This window comes from Molothrus aeneus, chromosome 12, assembly GCF_037042795.1.
Source record: "Molothrus aeneus isolate 106 chromosome 12, BPBGC_Maene_1.0, whole genome shotgun sequence".
NCBI classification, from domain to species: Eukaryota; Metazoa; Chordata; class Aves; order Passeriformes; family Icteridae; genus Molothrus; species Molothrus aeneus.
Window position 1 is genome coordinate 17,538,143 of NC_089657.1, and position 23,342 is coordinate 17,561,484.

General features: G+C 42.3%; 1 long non-coding RNA gene across 2 annotated transcripts; it reads left to right on the plus strand.

Moving 5' to 3' along the window:
- Positions 1–700: 700 nt before the first annotated feature.
- Positions 701–18,088, plus strand: LOC136561833 (uncharacterized). 2 transcript variants are annotated; one of them, XR_010784413.1, is made up of 4 exons: positions 701–1,196; positions 1,362–1,453; positions 7,080–7,181; positions 15,411–18,088. It is a non-coding gene; the product is annotated as an uncharacterized lncRNA (long non-coding RNA). The 2 variants fall into 2 exon arrangements; XR_010784414.1 differs by lacking the exons at positions 701–1,196; positions 1,362–1,453 and adding an exon at positions 4,119–4,218 and having other exon boundaries at positions 15,411–17,765.
- The last annotated feature ends 5,254 nt before the right edge of the window (positions 18,089–23,342 follow it).

Genomic DNA, 23,342 nt, shown 5'->3' on the forward strand with positions numbered 1-23,342 from the left:
TTCCAATCCAAAGAGTTACTCCTGGGACAGGTGAGACTTTTAGACACTTAGGTACAGTTTTGTCTGTGTTGATTTTAATACACGGGTCCCACAAAAGGGAAAAGTTTTTCTTATTTAAAAATCGAAAATAATCCCCTGTAAAGGTATTTTAGTTGTAAACCCAAGGTTTGTTTTCTTTGAGGAGGGGGTTTAATTTACTTTCTGCATTCAGTTTAGTACCTTTTGAAATTGCCTCACCGTTGTTTCCCTGCTTTCCTTCTTACAGTGATGACGCACTTGAAAGGGATTTTTATCGGACAATACCCCAGCAGGGATTTGAACCATGTTCTGTTGCTTTGGAAACCAGAAGTTACAGAAGACAAGTTTGCTGGGCTTAGCATGAAACGTTTGTGGACTACAATTTTCCGCCCGCGCACAGCTCAATTTGAGGGATTTTTAGGATGCTGGGCAAACTTGTTACTGTTGTTAGCTTGAGCGGGGATGGCCATCAGGGATAGCAGCTGGGCACAGCTTGCCATGCTGTGCTTCAGCCTGCTGTAACAGGGAGCAGGGCTTACTCTGTGGGCAGGAGCAGGCAGAGTTTGTGCAGCAGCAGCTCTCCCGGCCAATCGCAGAGATGCTCGGCACACTGGAAGCATTTGTGGCACATCCTCTGCTTTTATTTTTAATATGCTCTTCCCTCCCCCCACGTAAGGTGATGTCCTGAAGCTTTCACTCTGGTTTGTGCAGTAGAACTTGGTTAAACCAAACATTTTCTGTTCAATCATTTAGTTGTGACCTGTATATGCCAGGAGAAGGTTCTGTGTTTTGTTTTCCTTTGCCTTTCTGGAAAGCTATGCTGCAGCGTCAGCTCTGCAGTGCAGCTCAGTGAAACGTCTGAATTTCCATGTACACAGTTTTCAAGAGGACTTAGAAGACACTGAAGAAATTTCATTGGCATTTATTGCAGTTTGCCAACATCCCTTTTGATTAATGAGGCTGGAGTAGAGGGGGACAGGAGAGCTGGAGAGCTGCATCAAATGGTGCCGAGCTGTGGCTGCACAATCAGAAGTGGCTAATGCTGGTGTCAGTGAGGATGCTGGGCTTGGAGTGAGGATCCTGCCAGGCAGCCTGGCACCCTGAGGAATTGGAAAGAGCTTGAGCAGTGAATGTAATTCACAAAAACTGAGGACCTGAACTCTGGCCCCACCTTCCAGGTATCTAAAACAGCTGGATAATACCACAATGGAAGAAAGGATCTCTGAATCTCCTCTCTATTACTTTGTGTTTTGGAACAGAGGAAAAGGCAAAAAAAATCGTTTAAATTCAATTCTCATTTCCTAAGCAAATGGTTAATTGTTCACCTCTCCTTCCATCTCCAGGTCAGCTCTCAAGTTCATTTGACAGTGTGGTGGCAGGCAGGGTCTGCTTTGATGACAGAGTCTGATGACCAGTACCAGCAGCTGAGTTCCAGGTAAGACACACGTGGTGTCTCTTTCAAGCCAGGTTCTTAAACTCAGAACCCTTTGTGCTGCTCAGTAACTTGACCTGCTGTGTCTGACAAGTTCCTGAATTTAGCTTTATGGTATTTCATATCCTACAGTCTTGGTTGCATCTGTATTTCAAACATTGCCTTACCCAAAGCCAGAAGCCCTGTTGCTCAGCAGCCAGGCTGGGAGGCAGGTGAGGACACTGACCTGAGGGCACACAACAGGCCATGGCACCCTTGAGGAATGAGGAGTCTCCTTTCCAAAGAATAAGCTCACTGAGAGATTGATTATGTGTGGTGTTTCCAGTGCTTATATGAAGAAAGGTGGAACCTTTACTTTAATGGTCAGTGTTACATTTGTCCTTTGGTAACTTTTTTCTTTTAAAGAATGGGTAGTATCAGTTGAAAGTTAGTCCTTTGCCCCTTTGATTTTTTAAAAACAAGTGTGCAAATGTTGAACTTATAATTCATTTCTATGAATAGAATATTTGTGGGGTTTTTTTTTCACCTGAATGTGAAAAAAAAAACCACATTGTTTTTGTAAGGCTACGATATTTGTGTTGTCACATCTTGAATCACCAATAATTCCAGATAAAAATAATAAATTCTTCATTGTGCTCAGTGGTAAGACAACTAGTGTGGTCTAATAATGTAAAGTGCTTGCCACTGGAATTTCTCTGCAAATCTTTAAAAAGCCACCCCCAAAAGAACAAAACAAACCCCAAGAAACACTAACCCCCAAAGCCATAATGGGCCTAATTTTGGTTTATTTCTGAGTGCACCCTATGAACACCCCCCACTGCAAGCCACTGAACACTGAGTTCTTTAGCAAGCCAGAGCACTCCCTCCCTTAGATGAATCCCTCATCCATGCTTAGATGTTCCAAAGTCCATGTGTGTGGCACCTGTGCCCTTGGGTCAGATGCCAACAAACTGCACAGTACCTGAAAACCTAATTCAAGTGTCTGCAACCTTCTCCCTGCTGGAATCTTCCCCGGGAAGGAATTTTTGCCACTCGTGATGCAGTACCTGTTCTATAGTAATTTTCACAAATATGTTCACTCCTACCTGACATCCAGTGTGTAAGATCTTATTTTAGTTCCCCTGTGTGTAGTAGAGGGCTGTTAGCTTGGGTTTGCATGTGGCACTTGAAGTAATGCCATAGAAAACATCACAGCTTTTTAAATTCCTTCTCTTACCTTGGCTCTCCTCTGTGCTGTTAATAGAGGTAAATGAAGTGCAGTCACGGTGGGGGGAAAGGGCATAGCATGAAGGGAAGCCATTGATTTCAACATCTTCTTCACAGGCTTCTCACATGAAGTTGTTTCCTCTAGGAATTTCTAGTCAAAGATGTACATGTGCAGTCTCAGTTTTTTCCTAGCCCAGTTTTAGAAAAAGCTTAAATTTGAAGAAAAAACCCCCCAACATCTACAGCCTTTCCAAGAGAGATGATCTAAGCGAAAGCAAAGCTGAATTTGACATGCTGTCGTTTCCCAAAGGCAGCTGTGAGGTTTGATTTTTTTTTGTTTTCTGCCTTAGATCCACATAGATTTTTATCTCCTAGACACCTTCTGCACACACTCCTCTTCAATACCTGCTTTGCATAAGCAAGGTGACTGATAAATGATGATCCATTTATGTCTCAGTGCAGGTAATTGTGGATGCTTGGATGCTGCCATGTTCTTTGATTTAACTGGGAACATACCAGGTTCTAAGTATGCATTGTATGTGTTTAGTACTGACAAGAAGATGAGGGAGAGAAAAGCAAAAAAACAAGGGTGCAGTCACTGTTTTAAATTCTAAACGAATGAAAAGTTTTGGGGTTAACTTGGCAGGTAACTTTTTTTTTTTTTTCTGTTTTCAGGTTACAACTGTTGGAGTTAGTGGGGGAAAGTGTGTTGTCATATGGAATAGCCTCATTTATTTTGACAAAAAGCAGTCTTCATGGTGTGAAGGGAATGGTGGGTAGTGAAAAGAGTTGGATTACTCAACCTGTTGGCACCTACCAAATGTGTCAGCATTTTACACCAAAAAAAACCCCAAAAAATTAGACAATAACCAAGACAAGAGGCTTCTTAGATTCTGTATGGTAACAAATGCATGTCTGTTTACATAACCTTATTTGAATTCTGGAGGATAAAGTACTTTTTGAAAAAAGTTTCTTTTGTATTGCAGTAGTGCTTTAAACTTAATTTTAAAGACAATAGTTTTTATATAGTAAAGGAGATAAAAATAAAGGAGGAAAATAATAAAATTAACTTGTATTGAAACAATATCTAAAGCTCCTAAATTTGTTAGAAGCGTAATTTAACAACAGATTTCCAACCTCCCAGTCTGGAAAAGACAAACCGTGTGACCACAGAGAGTGGAAAGAGCAGCTCCTCTTCCTGGAAGGGAAGGGTGGAATTGCCTGTTCTGTATTTGTGCTCCTAGGCTCCCTACAATGGTGAGATCTGCTTAAGTCCCATAGAGTAGAGAAAATTACTCATTCTTGAAAACTCCACTGTTGGTTTGATAGTTTGTTTTAAAGGTCTGTTTTACTTTTTTCTTCTGGTAGATAATGGAAACCGTAGCAGAGAGCTTTGAAGGAATTGTTTCCTGTATCTGATTTCTGAAAGGATGATCTCTGTATTTGCTCAGGCCCTGCTAAACTTCTCTGCTGTGATCAATCTGCGTAGCACTCTTTCAAGCAAGCCATGCTGGTTTGGAAGCCACTGCACCCTGGCAGAACCTGCCAACTGGTGCTGGCAGGTAGCATTTTATCTATCTTGCAGTTGAATTTACAAATACCTTAGTTTTGTTTGGTGGTTTTTTGTTTTTATTTTTTTATTTTTGATTTTGCAGCTTTATCATTTTAGAGAACAATGACATTTAATTTTCTAGATACAAAACCAATTGTGGTAAAGTCACAATTGAAAATCTTTTGTCTTGGGAGAGAAGCAAAGAGAAAGTGGCAAAGTATACTGGTTTTAAAAGCTTTTCTTCTATTCTTGAAAAGCAATTTGACTTCTTTCCATCTCCCCTGAACTTCCTGTTCTTCATAAATAACCTCCCAACAAATAATGGTTGTCCTTATATCCTTTCAAAATCTCTCTCTGTCTAACATGGGCAGGAGGCTGGAATTCTTTTGTTCAGACCTAAGATAAAAGTCTTGGGACATGACAGTGGGAAATAAATTAAGCAATTGTTAGAGGGCTGTTTTGGGGTTTAATAACTACCCTGGCGACTGTTATTTTAAGCTTCTGAGTTATAACAAACCAAACAACATTCAAGGGAAGAACAGTCAAATGTGGAGACACAAAAGTGTCCTGAGGATGAGTGTGAGAGTGGTTAATGTCTGTCTCCTCTGGGCACTTCAGCTGCCCATTGAAATGTGCTTTGTGTTTATTCAGCTGTTGCCATTGGTGATTTTCTTCCTTCACTGAGGACTCGGGCATGGGAATGCCCCTGGAACAAAGCAGTGCCTTCACCTCCAGGCCTGGCAGGGCTGCAGTTGTCCTGGGCTCTGGCTTCTCCTGCTGTAAACAGGGCACATCAACTCTGTAGCCTTGGCAGCAGGAGTAGATTTTAAGAATACAAATAAAACTGAGGTGTCAGGCTCCTGCAGGCTGTCAGTGGACTTTTGTGCCCTGCTGCCCTTCTTGGTTTTCCTTTTTACTTTTTTTTTTTAAGTTCTTCCTAATCTCTGCTGTTACAGGGAAAAAAAAAAGAGCTGTGTGAAATACAAAGCTGTGTTTCGTGTCAGGTACATGCAGGCAATGTGGGTAATTGTGACTGTAATGTGTGTGGAAACCGACCATGGGACAGTTATAAAAATGAATTCTAATAATAACTGAGGAAAGTAAAGCATGGAAGAAGGCCCTTGAACCTATCTTTTGTTCATAATTAACCTTTATAAATCTTAAGTTGATTTAGGAGCATTTGAATTAAAGCTTTAAGGATGTTGCTTTTTGACAGGAACTTTCTGCTTGTAGCTAAGCCTTGAAGAGTTTTGCAACAATAACCTTTTGAAGTATAATTTTAGGATATTGTTTGTAGTAAGAATCTTTGAAACGATAGCTTTAGAATATATAAAAAGGAAACATATTTATCTCACACCTAACAACACAGTGAAAAGCAGCTTCAGAAAGGAAGATGAACATCAACTCAAGGGTTAATAGTTTTGCCCAAGGGAAGCTGGACATAACTGTCATGAGATTTTATAGTCCTCACAATCAAAAGGTGGACCCACATCTGGAGAGCTGGACCTCACCAGATGGGAGACTTCTTCCTTCTTTTGGAAACTGGATCACCACCATCTGGGGATACTCCTTTCTGGGATACATCCTGAGAAAACTAAATCACAGTAGTGTATAGAATTGTGACATAAAAATTGGGACTAGAAACTGCCGATGAGTAAAAATTGGGAATAGAAACTGCTGAGAAAGCTGATGAGTGCCCCTATAAATACCTGTAAGCCTCAACTGTCGGTGTGCAGTGGGAGGGAAAACTTCCCCCACTGTACCCAGCGCTGTATTGCTCAGTATTTTTAAACTCTGTGGAGCACATTCATTCCTGATGGATAATTACAACAAACCTTGAGAAATGAGGGAGAAGATATGCTTGCAAACTTGATCAGGTTAATTCATTGTTACTTTTGAATGATTCTTACAGGTGTTAGTTAAAATTCAACTTTTGAAAATTTTTGAGTGCAGAGGTATTTGAACAGATCACATCCACAGAAGTGAACGAATGTAGAGCCCCAAAGAAATGCACAAATACAAACACTTTAATCTACTGTAGTTCTTAATTTATGGCCCAGCAGTTTCCAGCAACTGGCTATTTCCCTTTTGTAACAGCCTCAAATTAACATTTTATGCTTCTTTTCTTTAATAAATACAAATCCAACCCTGAAAATTGGGCTGATGGAGTCAGTGGTTGCTATGGAAATGTTCATTTGATACATAAAGCTGGAATTGGATGCTTGTTTCCCCCTGACTTGCAGCTTTTCCTGATCCTGTCCCCGTTGGTACCAGCTGCCTTTTGCAAGGCATCCAGAGGGATGATGTGAGTGTCCTGCTGTGGGCACAGTGAGCCAGAGCAGCTTTGTGACTTAAACTGGTGATCTGAGCTAACTTGGGTGAGGCTTTGAGTGATGAGACAGGGCTCTTCTGTTGCCTCTGAGGTGGAGGTGGCAGGGCCTCAGAGGCAGGTGGCAAATTCACGTGGTTAATGTTGTTTTCTAATTCAGCTTCACTCTGTACAAGATTTAGATCTACTTGTTCCAGTGTTTTTAGGACAAGGGCTATTCTTACATCTTGTATTACAGCAGATTTATCACCAGACCATGCTAAAGCTTGTTTTATAGCAGTGCTACTACATTCTTACCCCTGCTTGTTTTAACCACTGATTGTCCTCTGTTCTTTAGAGGAGATGGGGTAGGACAGGACATATTTTGGGTTGGAGAAGAACTGCACTTTTGGGAACATGCATGTTTTCATTTTGATGACTGGGACAGCAGGAGCTCCAATTCAGGATATATCTGAATGTTTCCTACTAGTTTTATCCCAGCACAAATTGCTGGTCTCTTTCCTGGTCATCAGATGAATGATTTTTCTTCTTTTCCCTTTAAGGAAGAAGAACTGTACCTGAATTGCAGTTTTCAGGTTGAGGTTTTACAGCACAAGGGAAGATCCTTGCCTCTTCTGCCTCAGTAGTGAATGAAGCAAGCCCAGGTACTTATTTATTCACTGACTACATGTCCAGTGCATGTACTGGGGAGACAACATTTTCTAAAAATAGAGATATGTCTTTAGAAAAAGAAAACCAACTGATATAATTAGAAAAACACACCAATGTCTTCTTATGTCCACCCCCCTCAGCCCTTCCATTCTTAAACAAAATCAGTGTACTTTAGCCTGGAGGAGAGAAGCTTCAGGGTGACTGAAATGTGGCCTTCCAGGACCTGAAGCCCACAAGAAAGATGGAGAGAGACTTTTTCAAGAGCCTGGAGTTACAGGACAGGAGGAAATGGCTTCAAACTGAGAGAGAAGAGTTTTAGATTAGATATTAGAAAAAAGTTCTTCCCTGTGAGGGTGGTGAGGCCCTGGCACAGGGTGCCCAGAGAAGCTGGGAGTGGGAGCACTCCATCCCTGGGAGTGTTCAAGGCCAGGTTGGACAGGGCTTGGAGCAGCCTGGGGTAGTGGAAGGTGTCCCTGCCCATGGCAGGGGGTGGCACTGGATGGTATTTAAGGTCCTTCCCAACCCAGCCCCTTCTATGGTTCTGTGTTACTTAAAAGTAATAGTTGAGATCAAATCCAAATTGAGCTCATTTTATTTAGATGCACACCAGTCAGGCTATCTCAGGCAGATAGATGAGGCTGCCAAGAAAGGTGCATATTTTAATACAATTTACAGGGTGTTTGCCATAAGCCTTTTAATTTAAAATTTCCAGCTGAGTTTGAGTCTTGTCATTCCTGCTGAAATGTGTTTGGAGGATTATGTGCTGATGTGGGTGAAGGGAAGAGGTTCAAGAGGGGGTTTGTGTTCTGGGGGAAGGCTGAAGTTGGCATGTAGGGCACCAGGCCTGTGCTCTGCACTGCACTGGAAACCTGCTGTGTTCCAAACATGAGGAACTGGAAGGAAAAATGTGGTTGCAGAAGTTAAGAGGTGTGGAAAGGAACTCTACAGAGAAGTTCTCTTGGTGTCCTGAATACCAGGGATTAGATTAGGTGTGGGGGAAAGAAGTATCTACACCTGGATTTAGGAACCAAGGTTGCATCTTTGTGGTGAGGACAGACCAAAGGACATTCTGAACCATCTGAACCAACACCATATTTTCACTGCCATCTGATTGTAAGGATTCTGATCCTTCTCCTACCACAGTTTTCTCCTGCTTCATAACTATTGAGATAAAAATCCAAGGCTTTCTTTTGGTGATTGTGAGTACAATCTGCTGCATCCCTATTCAAAATTTAACATATATTATTTACTAATGTCAAATCCATGCCAAACCTACTGTGGAGTAGTTCTCTTTGTACAACTCCAAATAAGCAGGAGTGCCATGTCATAGGAGGCACTTCATTGCTGAACAATTAAACAGGAGTGTTGTTTTAACTGGGATGTGTCTTTTGGAAAGAAGTCAGTGTCATCTTTATCTTGTGAAGCTCTTTGCTTAATTGGCTTGATTTTTTATTAATTGCTGTCTTAACTGACACAGCTGGAAGTCCTTGCATTGAATAGAATTGATAACATTGATAACGTTTGAAAAACCTAAAGCTAATCCACACTGAAATAATTTTATAGTCCCAGAGAATGAAAAGTCTAATTCTGTTTTGTAATACTCAATAATCCTGTTTATAGTCTGAAAAAGTAATGTGTGTCATGCAGCCTTGAAGGCTGGTACTTACCAGCTGTTGCTCCTTCTGAGTATTAAAATTGGGTTCCAAGTCAGCAGCTCATTAAAATACCCCTAAACCAACTCTCTCCAAGCTGATGGCTTCCAACTGGAAACTTAAATAAGTCTGTGATAAGGGAGAGCCAATGCAGACATTGTGAGCAGCCTGTCATGTGCCCTGAGGTGTTTGTTTTAGAAGTGCATAATCATGAGAACTGTCAAAATCCACTGGAGTTAAAACACTTGTTCCACTTTTACCTTGCTGAAATGGCAGACTTTCCTGATAAGAACATTTAGATACCAAATCCATAGTGTAACTGAATTGCAGCCACCAGCTGGCCTCCTGAGACACTCTGTGTAACTCTGGCTGTCCTAAACACATCCCTAAATTTGATATTGTCATTTCCTAAAAGCTAATTCTGCCTGTAGTGCTAAGTGTTTTCCTGCTGGCATGTCCTTCATGCCCTGAAAAGCAATTTTCAATGTAAATCACTGGTCATAAACCAAAGTAAACAGGCTGCTGTGCACACACTGGAAAGCACAGAAACCACTGACGTGGAATTACTGAGGATGCTCTTCTGCATTATTTGTGATTGTTTGAAAAGGTGCCAGTCTGAAGCAGCTTGAAGTTGGAGGTGGGAAGGGTTGTCTGGGTAGGAAAACTTGGTGTGGGAGGTGGCCTGTCAGCACAGGAGCTGGGACAGTCAGGGAATACTGACACAGGCCACGTGGGCACTTGGAAAGAGTTTGTCCTTTTGCACAATTAAATTCTTTTTCCTGCTGGGAAAATTTCTTTTTTTTTTTTTTTTCCCGTGGATTTTGGCCCCATTTGCTGAGACAGGACTGACACTGGCTCCTCCAAAGAATTGGGTGAATGAGTTCTCTCTGTCCCCACTGGAATGGAAGCCAGGAAGACAAAATACAGCAGACCTTTTGTTGCCATCCCCAGCTCTGTGTGTGGGTGATGGATAATGTAGCAGAGTGCTGAACTCTTATTCCTTAACCTTTAAAGATTTACGTGTTATCATGTGTGTAGTAAAGTTGTAGTAAAGCTCTTTGCCATGTAGCTCTCCAAAGAAATGCAATTTTTTACTCACTGGTAGTCTAATATCTTCTACCAGCTCTGAAGAATGGAAAAAATATTTGGAATATACTTTTGAAAATTATGAGAAACTACAGGGGAAAAAATAAAGAAGTCTAAGGAGCTTTGAGAGGCTTTTCCTTTAGAGAACCCCAGGATTTCCTGTATTGGGTGGAGGTTATGCAGCTGTTTTATCCTAATGTTAACATATTAGGTTACACGAATCTTTCCACTTAATTGAACAAACACAGGAGAGTATTTACGTAACTGAAGATCTGCAACTGCCAGCAGAATTAATTAGGGGAGGAATAATTAAGCAAATAGTAGTGTCCAAATGGTCCCAATAGAAAAATGTATTGCAATCCCAATAGAAATCTCATTAATGTTGCTGTTTCTGATGAGCTGTGCCTTTTGCAGTACCATAAAGGGAGGCAAATGTGGAAGGATCTCAGTGGGGTGTCAGCTTGGGTATGAGGCAGAAACAATGTCAAGGTTTTAAACTGTCTGGTCTCATTATTGTCACTCATGGCTGCAGCTCCACTATCTGCTTAGAAGCCCCCTGTGATTGAATGAGCCTCTTCAGGGTGAAGCAGGTACAGAAGAGAACATTTCAGGTTAGTGTTTGCTATGGAATTGTTGCTTCATGCATGAGAAGCAAGCTGTCTCTTATGCTGAGCAGATAATCCAGGAAAAAATGAGACAAGTAGAGCTTGTTTCAAGTACTTCTGCTTGAATGTTTCAGTTTACTGCTTCAAAGAATGGAAAAGTTAATGAGCACATTATCTTAGACTTTCCACTGTAATGTCACTCATGCAGAGGAATTAAAAAAAGGTTAATTAATGTGATGTCATATTTACAGTGGCTGTTCTAGGAAGCAGGTTCCTGCTCTGCAGTAACAAGGTCTGTGCCATGAACAGTGAGGGAAAATATCTTAGAAATAGTTCTCCAGCAGGGAACTTGTGTTTTCCCTATTTCCCCCTTCTTTTGTCACCTGAGAATCTTTTTTAGCTCTGTTTCAAATTACTGCATTGTAATTCTGAATTGCATTTTTCAAACTTGTTTCATAGGTGCATTGGAATGGACTAAAAAGTATTGTACTGTGAGAATAGCTTGAGTCCAAACCTATTTTTTAAAAAAAAAGCTTATCACAAATAATCATTCAGAGATCCCAGCTTGGAACAAGTGTTACTTCCTCAGAAATATCCTCCTCCATTCCTTCCAAGTGGGGCCTGGGGAGGTTAAGGGACATGTTTAAGGGTCACAAATACCATGTGAGGCAGCACTGGTAATATAAATTGTCTCACAAAACTTCAGTTTCCAACCAAGCTGGAATTCTGGCTTTTGTTACTCTACCAGGGAGCTACAGGGCCCTCCTGAGTTGATCTATTAACAGGGTTTTGTTAACATTTTGATCAAACTACTAACAGCTGAGTAAATTAATTTGATTTTTAGTGGTGGGTAAATTATCCACATCAAAATGTTCTAGGCTGCCAGTGTGGGCTGGAAAAGTAGTGCTTCTCTTTGTCACAGTGAAAGTTTGCAGTAAGAGTTGTGTACATTTTGTATTTATCTGTTCCCTTCCCCTGTTAGCTATAGTTGCTGATGGTTTTCATTCACTTGGTTTCCTATTATGGCAGCAGCTCTGAATAAATATCAGTTAGGCCAGCCATGTCCTTAAAATGTGACTATAACATATTCATTAATTCTAGATTCCTGGGGCTATGTTCAGTCATGTACATCTCCTCCTTAGTGAAGAGAGAGACACTCGGGAGATTTTTATGACTTTTACTGTAGACCCAATGTTTGAACACAGGGTGCAGAAGTGGAAACAACTGACTGTCAGTCTCTGAATACTCCATACTTTGCTAATATGGGATTCTGATTTCTTACAATACACTGAATTTGATGCCACTTGTTATCTAATCACTTGTAGCATTAATGACAAAATCTTCCTTCTGCTGCTTTCTGAACACAACCCTTTTGTCCTGCAGCCCTGAATTTCCAATATTTTTAAACTCTGTGGAGCACATTCATTCCTGATGGATAATTACAACAAACCTTTAGAAATGAGGGAGAATATATGCTTGCAAACTTGATCAGGTTAATTCATTGTTACTTTTGAATGATTCTTACAGGTGTTAGTTAAAATTCAACTTTTGAAAATTTTTGAGTGCAGAGGTGTTTGAACAGATGACATCCACAGAAGTGCATTTCCAGGAGGGTGAGCAGAGGAGCTGTGTGGGGCAGGAGCAGCAGGCTGGTGCCTCTGGGAGGAGCTGGCTGTGCTGCCCATCCTGCAGCAGGAGTGCCACACATGCAGCCATTCCCTGCAGGAACGCCCAGCACCTGCCTCAGGGACAGACGTGCAGCAGCTCTGTAAAAATGCCATAAAAATACCAGCTGCTGTGCAAACACTGCAGCCACAGAAGGGCTGCTTCTCTCTCTAAGTGTTCTTGGACAAAACCCTGCTGGGGGGGAAGTGGCTGAGGCCAGGACTTCCAGAACTGGAGAGATTCCCTGCCATGAAGGATCTCGTCACAGCCAGCACAGAACTGGAAAATCCTAAAATGGCCTGGGTTGGAAGGGACCTTAAAGCCCATCTCATTCCCACCCTCCTGCCATGGCAGAGACACCTTCCACTGTTCCAGGTTGTTCCAAGCCCTGTCCAGCCTGGCCTTGGGCACTGCCAGGGATCCAGGGGCAGCCACAGCTGCTCTGGGCACCTGTGCCAGGGCCTCACCTCCCTCACCCTGACCTTCTGTCAGTCTGAACCCATTCCCCCTTGTTCTGCCTCTCCAAGCCCCTGTAAAAAGTTTCTTTCCATCTTTCTTGTGGGCTCCTTGCAGGTACTGGAAGGTCAAAATGGACTTTCTGTGCACCTAAGACAGACCTGGACTACTGAACCCTCTAGGGCTATTGGAATCCTGGAAAACTGGGAGAAGTAGAAAATAAACCTTAAGCCAGAGAAACAAGCAGAAAACTCTTCTTTTTTGTGCTATTTTTTTCTTTCACTAGAAAGGAAATGCTTCCTGAATCTTTTAAACATTTGCTCTGTCTAAATTTTAACCCTTTTTTCAATGATATTTTTTTCTGATATGCAAAAGTATTTTTTCATAGTAGAATCCAGGCTAATGCAAGGGGAGGAACTGTAGATTCTTGAATAATGGGCAGTCAAAATAATGGTCCCAATGTGAGAAATAAACAGGCAATAGAAAGTTAGTGCTGGGGAGCACTTCTTGGTACCTCAGGAAGGTTAAACAGCTCAGGTCTCAGTAAATGTAACTTTCCTCTGTTGTGTCTCAGCTGATGAGCATCCTCCTTCTGGCCCTACTGAGTCTGTGTCCTGCCTTGCCTTTTTCACCACTAAATCAGAGGCAAAAAATCAGGTTCAGGTTGTTAAGCCATTTGTATTGTAAACCTCTCATGCATTGGTTTTCATGTCCTCACAAAATCACAGTAGAAAAAAAAAGAAAAAGAAACCAAAACCAAAAGAACAACCCAGTGTAGAGGCTAATGACTGAAAAATCAAAAAGGGAAAAGGGAATGAAGATGTGAGAGTAAAAAACACAGAGTTACTGAGGGAGGAGAGGGTGAAGGCAGGTGTTCAAAGGGTAACACTGCTCAGCAGGGACAGCAGTTATTTCTAGAAAAAACACCCTGCAAACATTAACAGATCTGGTCACACCGGGGTGAGGGCAGAGGCAGCGAGTCAGGAGGTGAAATGCTGTATGGCACTGAGCTCTGCTGCATTCTGTGTGTGAGACAGGGGCTCCTGGCTCACAGGAACCCCTACGGCAGGATTCCAGTTCCCCTGGAGCAGCCAGAGCAGCCTCTGCTATCCCCTGGTGCTGCCCTGCCCAGTGTCGAGGCTCCTGACCCCACATCTGCAGCTCAGCTTCACTGGGGCCACGTCTGCAGGGGTTAAATGGCTGCACTTGACCTCAGAGGTACTTTCCAGCCTCAGTGGTTCTGCAAATCTGCAATGCAGAGGCCCTTTGGCACCTGTTGGGCTCTTCCCAAACGTGTGTTCTTTCTGTGCCCCACAAAATGCCATCCTGGGAGCTCTGGCAAAGTCGGGGACTCTGTGCAGGCTCCCCAGCCCCCTCTTACAGCACAGACAAACCCTTCACAATTTACACAAGTCAAGTAAATTAGTGATTAAAGCCTTAATGGCTTGAAATTGTTCCTCTGCCTGGGGCAGTGAGGATTGTTGGGGGGCCTTGCTGTGTCCCCCTGGCCATGGAAATAAAGGGTGCTGGCTGCTAGAGAGGGGTGCTGGACACTAAAGAAGGATGCTGGATACTAAAGAGGGGTGCTGGCTGCTAAAGAGGGGTGCTGGGGGCCACCCTGGGGCTGCTGAGGGCACCCCTGAGGCGGCCAGGCTTGGGCAGGAAGCTTCACCATAGCCTGGATTTACTTCTCATTCAAAATCACTGAAAGCCAAGCTCCTCCTTCTGACCAGAAGCCAGTTTTTTTATTTTTTTTTTTCTGTGTGAGCTTAACTCTTTCTTGCTCGTGCTTAACTGGATTTTAAAGCTGTGTTTTAAGGTAAGTTAAAGCACTGTGGATATTTCCCCCTTTTCCCAGCAGAGGCTGGAGGATGTGCTCAGCATGGAGGGCACAGAGCAGAGCTCCCCTTCCCATCCCCAGCTGGGCCGGGTCCCGGTGCCTCCCTGCTGCCGGGGCCATCTCACTTCAGTGTCTGCAAACTCTCCAAAGCAGCATCCAGGGCTCAGGGAACATCCAGGGCTCAGGGAACATCCAGGGCTCAGCACACAAAAAGCAGGTCAGCTCTCAGGAGCACGGGCAGGTCCCATGTGAGCCACCTTCTGAAATTAGAGGTTGTGTTTGTGAAAAACGCCAATCACTTGTTTTTAAAATGTTAAAAGTTTAATAGTAATAAAATGGTTATAAAATAGTAATACAATTAGAGTAATAATAATTTGGATAATTTGGATTAGGACAATATGAGACAATAGAACCAAAGAGTTATGGACAGTCCAGGTACCTTTTTCTGGGCAAAATAAGCCCAAAAAAGGACCCACGTTAACAGAGGATTAACCCTTAAAAACAATAACCTGTTGCATATTCATACACCTCATACATGATGCATAAATTCCATTCAAATACAGGATTTTTTCTGGTCATCATCAACTTCTTCCTCCAAATCCTAACAGTGCCTTTGAGGCAGGAAGAAGTTTGTTTCTTCTGATAATGGAGCAATACATTCTTTTTCTCTGAAAGATTTTGATGTCCTGTGGCTGCTATCTCGCTTCAAGTCCTTTCTTTAAAAAAAAATATCCTACATAGCGTTGTTTCTATTTTAACATTTTTTATAACCTAAAACTATATTTAACACACTACTTAAGAGAATTAATACAGAATTACTTTCTAACATAACACATATAATATTCACTTTAATATTTGTGAAAAGCCAGTCATAAAAATATGCATTTTTCACATGTTGTTCTTTTGTTTGTGTTGCAGACAGGTCGTTTCCAGAAGGAGGAGAGGATTCTGACTATGGCACACGCGGTGCCTGCTGAGAAGGGATGGGATTTGCTGTGTGTGTGGATGGACAGACGGACGGACGGACAAATCCTGCCCCTGGCCTCTCCCTGCCCGCAGCACCGGGCACAGCCTGGATGGGGAAGGGCCGGGGCAGCCTCTGCTCACTCTGCCCCTGTGTGTCCTGGGGCATGCAAACCGCTCTGCACCCAGGGACGCTCTGCAGAGCTTCTGTTCCCATGGCTGAACCATTCCCCTCGGCTTGGGCTTGGCTGCTTTATTCATGAAGGAAAAGCAGAGCAGTAGTTTAGAGAGAAACAGAATTCGAGATTGCTCCAGAAATTGATTTGCCCAGATCTCTTCTGTAATTCTAATATTACTGGATAGGCCACCATCAACTGTCTAGAATACACTCATCTATTACCAAGGAAGAAACTCCTTTGTGCAAGGATTTTGGTTTAAAGAAGTTTTTCAAAAAAGCTGAAAGTGCTTAAATGTAGACCTCTAACTTTTTTCCTTTCCTGCTATACTACTGCACAATTCAGCTCTTTTGTTAGTTCTTGTATTTCCTGAATGTGAGAGCAATACAAAATATGTTGAAATAGAACCTGAGGGGTTGGGAATGAATTTTAAGTATGGGTTTATTTCTAAAAAGAGAAAAAGAAAGTCTAGCAGAAGTTTTTTCTAACTTTTTTCCTTTCTTCCTATACTATTGTACAATTAAGCTCTTTTGTTAGTTTTTGTATTTCTTGAATGTAGGACAATACAAAATATGTTGAAGTAGAACATGAGGGGTTGGGAATGTAATGTAAGTATGGATTTATTTCTAAAAAGAGAAGAAAAAAGATCTAGCAGAAGTTAGTTGTATATTCTTTGACAAAGTAGAGCTCTGCAGTGCTGTTTGTTTCACAGGCTGTGGCTGACAGACACAGGAACAAGGCCTCACCTCCTGTCAAAAACCATCCCAAACCCCAGGGAATTTCAGAGGGCTCTGCAGAGGCTGGAGAGCAGCAGGAACACAGGGCCAGGCTCTGTCCTGACAAGTGCAGACACAGCTCCTGCTGCCTCTGCCTGGCTCTGGCAGAGCTGAACCAGGTCCAAAGTGCTGCTGTGAGGCTGCCCTGGCACCAGTGCAGACCTGCCTTGCACAAGGTTCTGCTGCTGAAGCTTTCCTGGCCTAAGGAACTGAGGGAAAATGGGAATGGGTGATACTTAAGCAGCTTTAGAATAGTTCCATGTTTTTGGTAGTTGTTAAATGTTTCTAGTGTTTCCTCTATGAAATATCAGGTGTGTTAAATCACAAAACAGCAGAACACAGTGGGGCTTAAATTTAGACTAGTTCAGAGAAAGTAGTGTACACACAGAGGCCAGGAAGAGAGGTGGGGACAGATTGCATCAGGGATGAGCCCCATTTGTGATGACAGCTCCATAAACGAATGGGAACATTTAGCATAACAATGTGCATGCTGGGGGGATATGAGGGCACAAATGGTAGGCATTTGTAGGTAGATGTGTGCAGACACCAGCTGGAAGGAGCCCTGCTCTCACCAGTAATGTGTTTCTAGCTTAAACTTGGCTGGCTTGTGATTGGTTTTGGTCCTCACATCCAAGCAGTGGGAAGGGGAAGCTGTTTCTTGTTCTGATGATCACCCTTCTCTTACACTGAGAGAAGGGTTTAGTGTGTAGGAACTATAAGGAGGACAAGACAAGGAGAGATGTGGAGGAAAGGGGAGAAACAGGGTCTTTAGGAACAGAAGGGAAAGGAGAAGGCTGGAGCAGGAGGATGCTAAAGCAAATGGAGTAATGTGAACACAAGAAATGATTTCCAGATAACAGACATGTGAGGAATCCCTTCTGATCACTATGAGAAGGCTTGCTTCAGCTTTTTAAGGCTGGATTTGCACCCCTACAATGACACTCATTTAGACAGTTATCCCCCAAGAGAGGGGGGGGGAAGGGGGGGAATTTACTTCTAAGCTTCCTCTTCAAGTGTACCCCAAAATAATCAATAATCAATGAGTAAAATCAGCACTAAAAGGAAATCTTCTTATTTTATTAGTGTCAGCTCAGGGGTTTTTTTGTAATTAATAGAATTTTGATTGATATGCTGAATCCTGGCCTATAAAGGGATCAGAACACAGCAACACTTGCATTGTGTGAATGGCAAAGGTAGAGTAAATATCTGGCTTTACTTTCCCAAGCCCTTTAGGACCAACTTTCCTCATGTAAGTGTTAGCAAAGAAATAACCTATGCATGCTTATGGATTCTTTCATGCTTGCATGATTTTAATGATAATTAAATAGTACATGTCTCAGATCCAAAGGCAAACCAGAGTCAAGTGTGCCTGACTCATTTCTCCTCTCTGAACAAAAATGGGAAACATCAAACCTCTGTGTGAGGCTGTCTGATGTTCTGGTAGCTTTACCCTGCTCTCTCATGTAGATATTCTTAGGTAGAAATCTGATACTTGCTGGATTTTGTAGTAATTGGTTACAGGAGGGGGAAAAATGTGTTCTCTTATGCACAGAGAGAATTTCTTGATGGTCTGAAATGTGCAACTGGGCTTTTCTTATCTCCAAAATGGATTGAAGCAGGTTTGGAAATATGATTTGTCTTTTCTCATAACATGTGTCAATAAAATAGGGATGCAGGAAAACTGATGTAAGCAGGATAAAAGAATCTCTTCTAATCCAACATTTCCTTGGTATTTGTGAGACCCACTCTGAATGTTTCTTTACTCCTGTGTGTGGTGTCCCTGTGCACATGCAGCTGCTCTGGTACTGAGTGCTGGTGTAGATGGATCAGGACTAAATAATGGAATAATCCATGGAAAATGCAGGTTTCAGTAGGGAAGGCACCTTCTTGTGTGTGCTCCAAAGCTGAACACTGGAAGTGCTTTAACACAAGCTACAGGATAGTAACACTTGTGCAGATGCTTTGAAATATGTGTTATTGATTATTTTTCTTTCCTAGCTTTGTCTCTTAGGGATCATGCTGCTCCATGTGTCTTTTCATCTGTCCCTTATAATAATTTATGGAGCCAAGTGTAGAGATCTCAAAGGTAGGACACATCAGTCATTTTTCTGTACAGGGAAATACCCAGCCTGGTGCTGCATTAAAGAATGCAGGATGAGCTCAACCTGTGCATCAAAGAACCCACAAAAGAAAGCCCCAGATTTAGCTCTGAGTTAAAACTTCTCCTCTCTGTCAGTTTTCACACAGTCATCAGAGAGGGATGAACTGGTGATGCAGAAACATTTGTGATAAAAACATTGAAAATAAGTCAGTCAACAACCAGGCATGAGCCTGCTGGAAAGCTGCCTTCAGTGGTTGCTGTTTCCAGGGGTGGGTTGTAGCTGGAACTCTGCTCAGCACTGCATTTCTTCCAGCAGCTGAGGCTGGGGTGATGTGACTCTAGGCTGTAGTGTGACAGGGAAGTGTTGCCCTCCCCTCCCCATTCCCCCTCTGGCTTCTCAAATCATTATAAATGGGTTTTCTCTCTGTGCTGGGTATTGATAAGGAGTACCTGAGAGTTGTACTCTTATTTTCCTTGCTGGATTTTTATCCCCTTCAGAAGCAAGTCCTTTTTGCTTGCTTACAAACTGCTGGATCCACTTTTATGCTGTTACATAGAAGATGGTAAATCCAACTGAGCACCTGCATTCAGTTAACCACAAGAAGTTTTCACTGGCAAACATGCAACATTTGAAATATTCCTTCCTTCCCAATACTGAACCAAAATTCTCTCTATTTAGAATTACATTTAGTTGCATTTTCTTGGAGACAGTTAAAAAAAAAAAAAGGGAACATTTATTTATTGCAATTGATCCATAGATCAATTAAAACTAGGTAGGTAAAACTAATTTTCCAACCAAGTAATTTTTGCTTGTAATGAAGTGATCTCAGTTATAAAAGATGATCTTCCTAGAAGCAAGACATTTTCAGGTACAAGTCACCTGTACTTTTACAAGCCAAAACACAAAGATTGCATTTGTAGATAATGAATGCTTAGACAGCATCGCTGACTCAGAGAGAAACTGATTAGAGAGTCTGCAAGAGGAGATGCAACAATTCTGTGAGGATCCCAGGGCTGATCAGTGTGAGAAAAAGATGATTATTGCAGAAACCTTCAGCTCAGAGAACAGACAACTTGGAATGCAGGAGAGGTTATAAAACCCTCGGTGAGATGAGATAAAGACTGGCTGTTCAGCAGATCTCATACAAGAACTCTGGAGGCATTGCACAAGCCTGATGGAGTCAGTGTGTGGGGAAATCCAGGGTGAGCTTGGTGTGAAAAACACCAATTGCTTGGGTTTTTAAATAAATTTTAAAAGTTTAATAGTAATAAAATGGTTATAAAATAGCAATACAATTACAGTAATAATAATTTGGACAATTTGAATTAGGACAATATGAGACAATAGAGACAGAGTTATGGACATTTGGGTACCTTTTTCTGGGCAGCACGAGCCCGATAAAGGACCCACGTTAACAGAGGATTAACCCTTAAAAACAACAGCCTGTTGCATATTCATACATCTCATCCATGATGCATAAATTCCATTCAAACACAGGATTCTATCTGGTCGTTGTCAGCTTCTTCCTCTGAATCTTAACAGCGCCTTCGAGGCAGGAAGAAGTTCGTTTCTTCTGATAAGAGGGCAATAAATTCTTTTTCTCTGAAAGATTTGGGTGTCCTGTGGCTGCTATCTTGCTGCAAGTCTTTTCTTTAAAACAAGTATCCTACATAGCATAGTTTTTATTTTAACATTTTTTTATAACCCAAAACTATATTTAACACACAACTTAAGAGAATTAATACAGCATAACTTTCTAACACAACACATCTAATATTCACTTTAATATTTGCGAAAAGCCAATCAGAAAATACGCATTTTTCACACTGGGGAGCTTATTCCCAAAGGATCTCAAAGTCTCCTTGCTTTGAGGGAGTGAGGTGTTACAGGAAATAGAAATGTGCTGAGGACAGAGCTGGTCTGGAGCGTGGTTTGGTTGGTTTTGCTGTGCAGAAAGACTGCTGGGCATTTGAGCTGCAGTAAACACAGTGAGACTTCAAGTAGGTGCCACATAGCTGGGGAGTGCTCATCCATCTCCCTGCTGCACTGACAGATTCCATGGGCAAGGGTGGGCACTGGGGTGACAGGGATGGGTTCACTGTGCCTGGCAGGGGAGCAGCAGAACCTTTCACTGACCTGGTCAATGAGCTCAGCTGACAGCCCTGCTCCATTCAGAGCCGTGCTGAGGATCCCGTGGCAGCAAGCTGTGCAAACACAGGAGGCAGGGGATGTTCTCTGTGACTCCCAGGGTGGGCACACCTGGCTGGAGATGCCCGAGGGGCTCACAGGGAGCTGGCCTGGGCCTGGAGCAGCACCTGTGCCTGCAGGATTCCTGCTTTGGGGCTGGTAAGGACAGCAACTGCATGACAGAGTCCATTGTGGAAGGAAAAGGGGTGAAGCACCCTAACTGGGAAATGCTGGCCTGGACAAGTGTCTGTGGTAGCAGCCAGGAGGAAACTCTGCTGTGCCCTGCTCCTGGCAGCAGCACTGCTGCCCTGACTCACTGGTGAGCGTCACAGACATGTTCTGTGAAAAATCCTTTCCTTAGGATTTTTGCTCCTGAGAAGCTGAGAGGCCTCAGGGACAAAATGTACCCAGTGGTCATCTGCTGCTGTGGAATGCAACAGGTGCATCTGGGATTGGGCTCATGGGGTTGTTTCTAATTAATGGCCAATCACAGTCCAGCTGTCCAGACTGTCTCGGTCAGTCACAAGATTTTGTTATCATTCTTTTTCTATTCTTAGCCAGCCTTCTGATGAAATCCTTTCTTCTGTTCTTTTAGTATAGTTTTAATATAATATATATAATAAGATAATAAATCAGCCTTCTGAAACATGGAGTCAACATTCTCATCTCTTTGCTCATCCTGGGACCCTGTGATCACCATCACAGGTGAGGGTCTGGCACATTTCTTACCCCTGACTTAACCCTTGCAAGAACCCTGGGAACAGCAAAATGAGCACATTTCCTTGATGTTCTGGGCCTTGGACACTGAGTGAAGCAAAGAGCAGTGACTCAGTGTCCAGCTGGGATGGGCTCTCGGGGATGTTGGTGGGACAGAGCTGCTGTAGCACTTCCCTCCTTGAGTCTCCTCACCCTGAAGAAGTGCTCAGGCTCTTTTTTCTTTTGGCATAAGTTGCTGATTATATTGAAAGGAACTATTCTGGAGCTTGGAATTTTAATTATTTGGAATCAACTTTTGATTAAATTGTTGTTGTTAAATAAAGGATTAATCATCTAGAAAAGACCTTTAGCTGGCTGGGAATAACAGCTAGACAGTGTGTTTATTTATTTCAGTTTCAATCTGCTGCTGTTACACTTTGGGCTTCTTTTCCTGAAGAAACATGGGGAGGAGTAGCACATAAATCAAAACTTTATCCTGAACTCATTTCCTTATTCTGAATTGCATAAAACATTTGATCTTTTTTCAATACAAAATTTCAGGATAGAAGGATCATTAACATTAAAGGTAATATGAAATGCAAAAGTGTTTGTTGAAGAGGAGATAGAAGCTTCTCTTCATGTGATACTTTATTTTCCTTGTTTCCCAGCTAAAAGTGGCCTGTTGTGGCTGGCTGTGATGTAGCAGCACTACAGCCAGGAGGGCTGGTGAGATGCACCCAGTTTGATTGAAGTGTTTTGTTTTTTTTTTCTGCATGGTGAAAAAGGATATCCTCACCCAGGTAAAATAAATTACAGTTACTGTGAATTTTATTAGCCATCAGTTTTTGCCTTGAAAAGAATACAAGAGCTCAGAAAAAATAACCAGAGACATTTGAATGTACTTGGAACATATGACAGCAAAGTGGTCACTGCTTTTATAGCAGAGAGTTAAAAAAATTTTTATCACCCCATGTTGAATTGAACATCCTCAGATCCATGACAAATGCACAGTTGGAAATGAGGGGGGACAGGCTGACCATTTCCTTCCACTCATGGTTACTTTTCTTCCAGGAATGTGGCTGAAGACCTTTCAGGAGCTGTGCAGGATCACTGTTCCTCAGCAAAAATCAGCATTTCTGCCGTGCTGGAGGCTTCAAACAGCCCCACAAACTGCTAATGCACCTGCTCAGCAGTGTGCTGAAATGGCAATAATGAATAATAAATGCTGCTGCCTCCTTCAGAACATTACCAAACCCTTCTTTTCTCCAGGAAGGTTTACAAAATCCTAAGTCATCCTGTGCCCAGACTGGCCATAAAAATCCCTTACACAGGTTACAACAGAACCCTTTGTGTTGTAACAAAGACCTTAAATTTTCTTCCTGTTTGCCTTGGACTTCCCAGTCGTTTGTATTTATTTATGAGTGACTTCCAGCTGGACCCTTAACAAAAATTCACTAAAGTGAAGACTTGATATATAAGGTTCTGGTCATCACATTTGCTTAAATGTGTAAAGCTCACCTGTATGAGAAGTGTGTCTATAAAGGAAAAATCCTAGGAACATATAAAACTTGTTTTAGTAAAGTTTGAGTTGAGGAAGTTTGTTGGCCACTGGGTTGATGGGTGATCTTCTGGAGCAACAGCTTTTGGTTTCTTTTCCCAGCCTTGATGTTGAGGAACTTGGTTATATTTTGAAGTTCAGCTTTGTTAAGTACTTTCAAATCTAGTAGGAAGGTGTTATTTCTGTCTGCAGCTATTGCAAGCCAGACACTTTCCAAACACTCAGGAAATTCCTAATTCAAGTGAGAAGGGAAGGAAACGGGAGAAAAAAAAAAGACAATTAAGCCAGATCTGAGTAACACAAGTAACACACCAGGGAAAGGTCTGTCAGAGAATTCCCTCTGGGAGGGGAGCAAGGCTGGTGCCTGGAGGAACTTCCAGGGCTTCAACAGG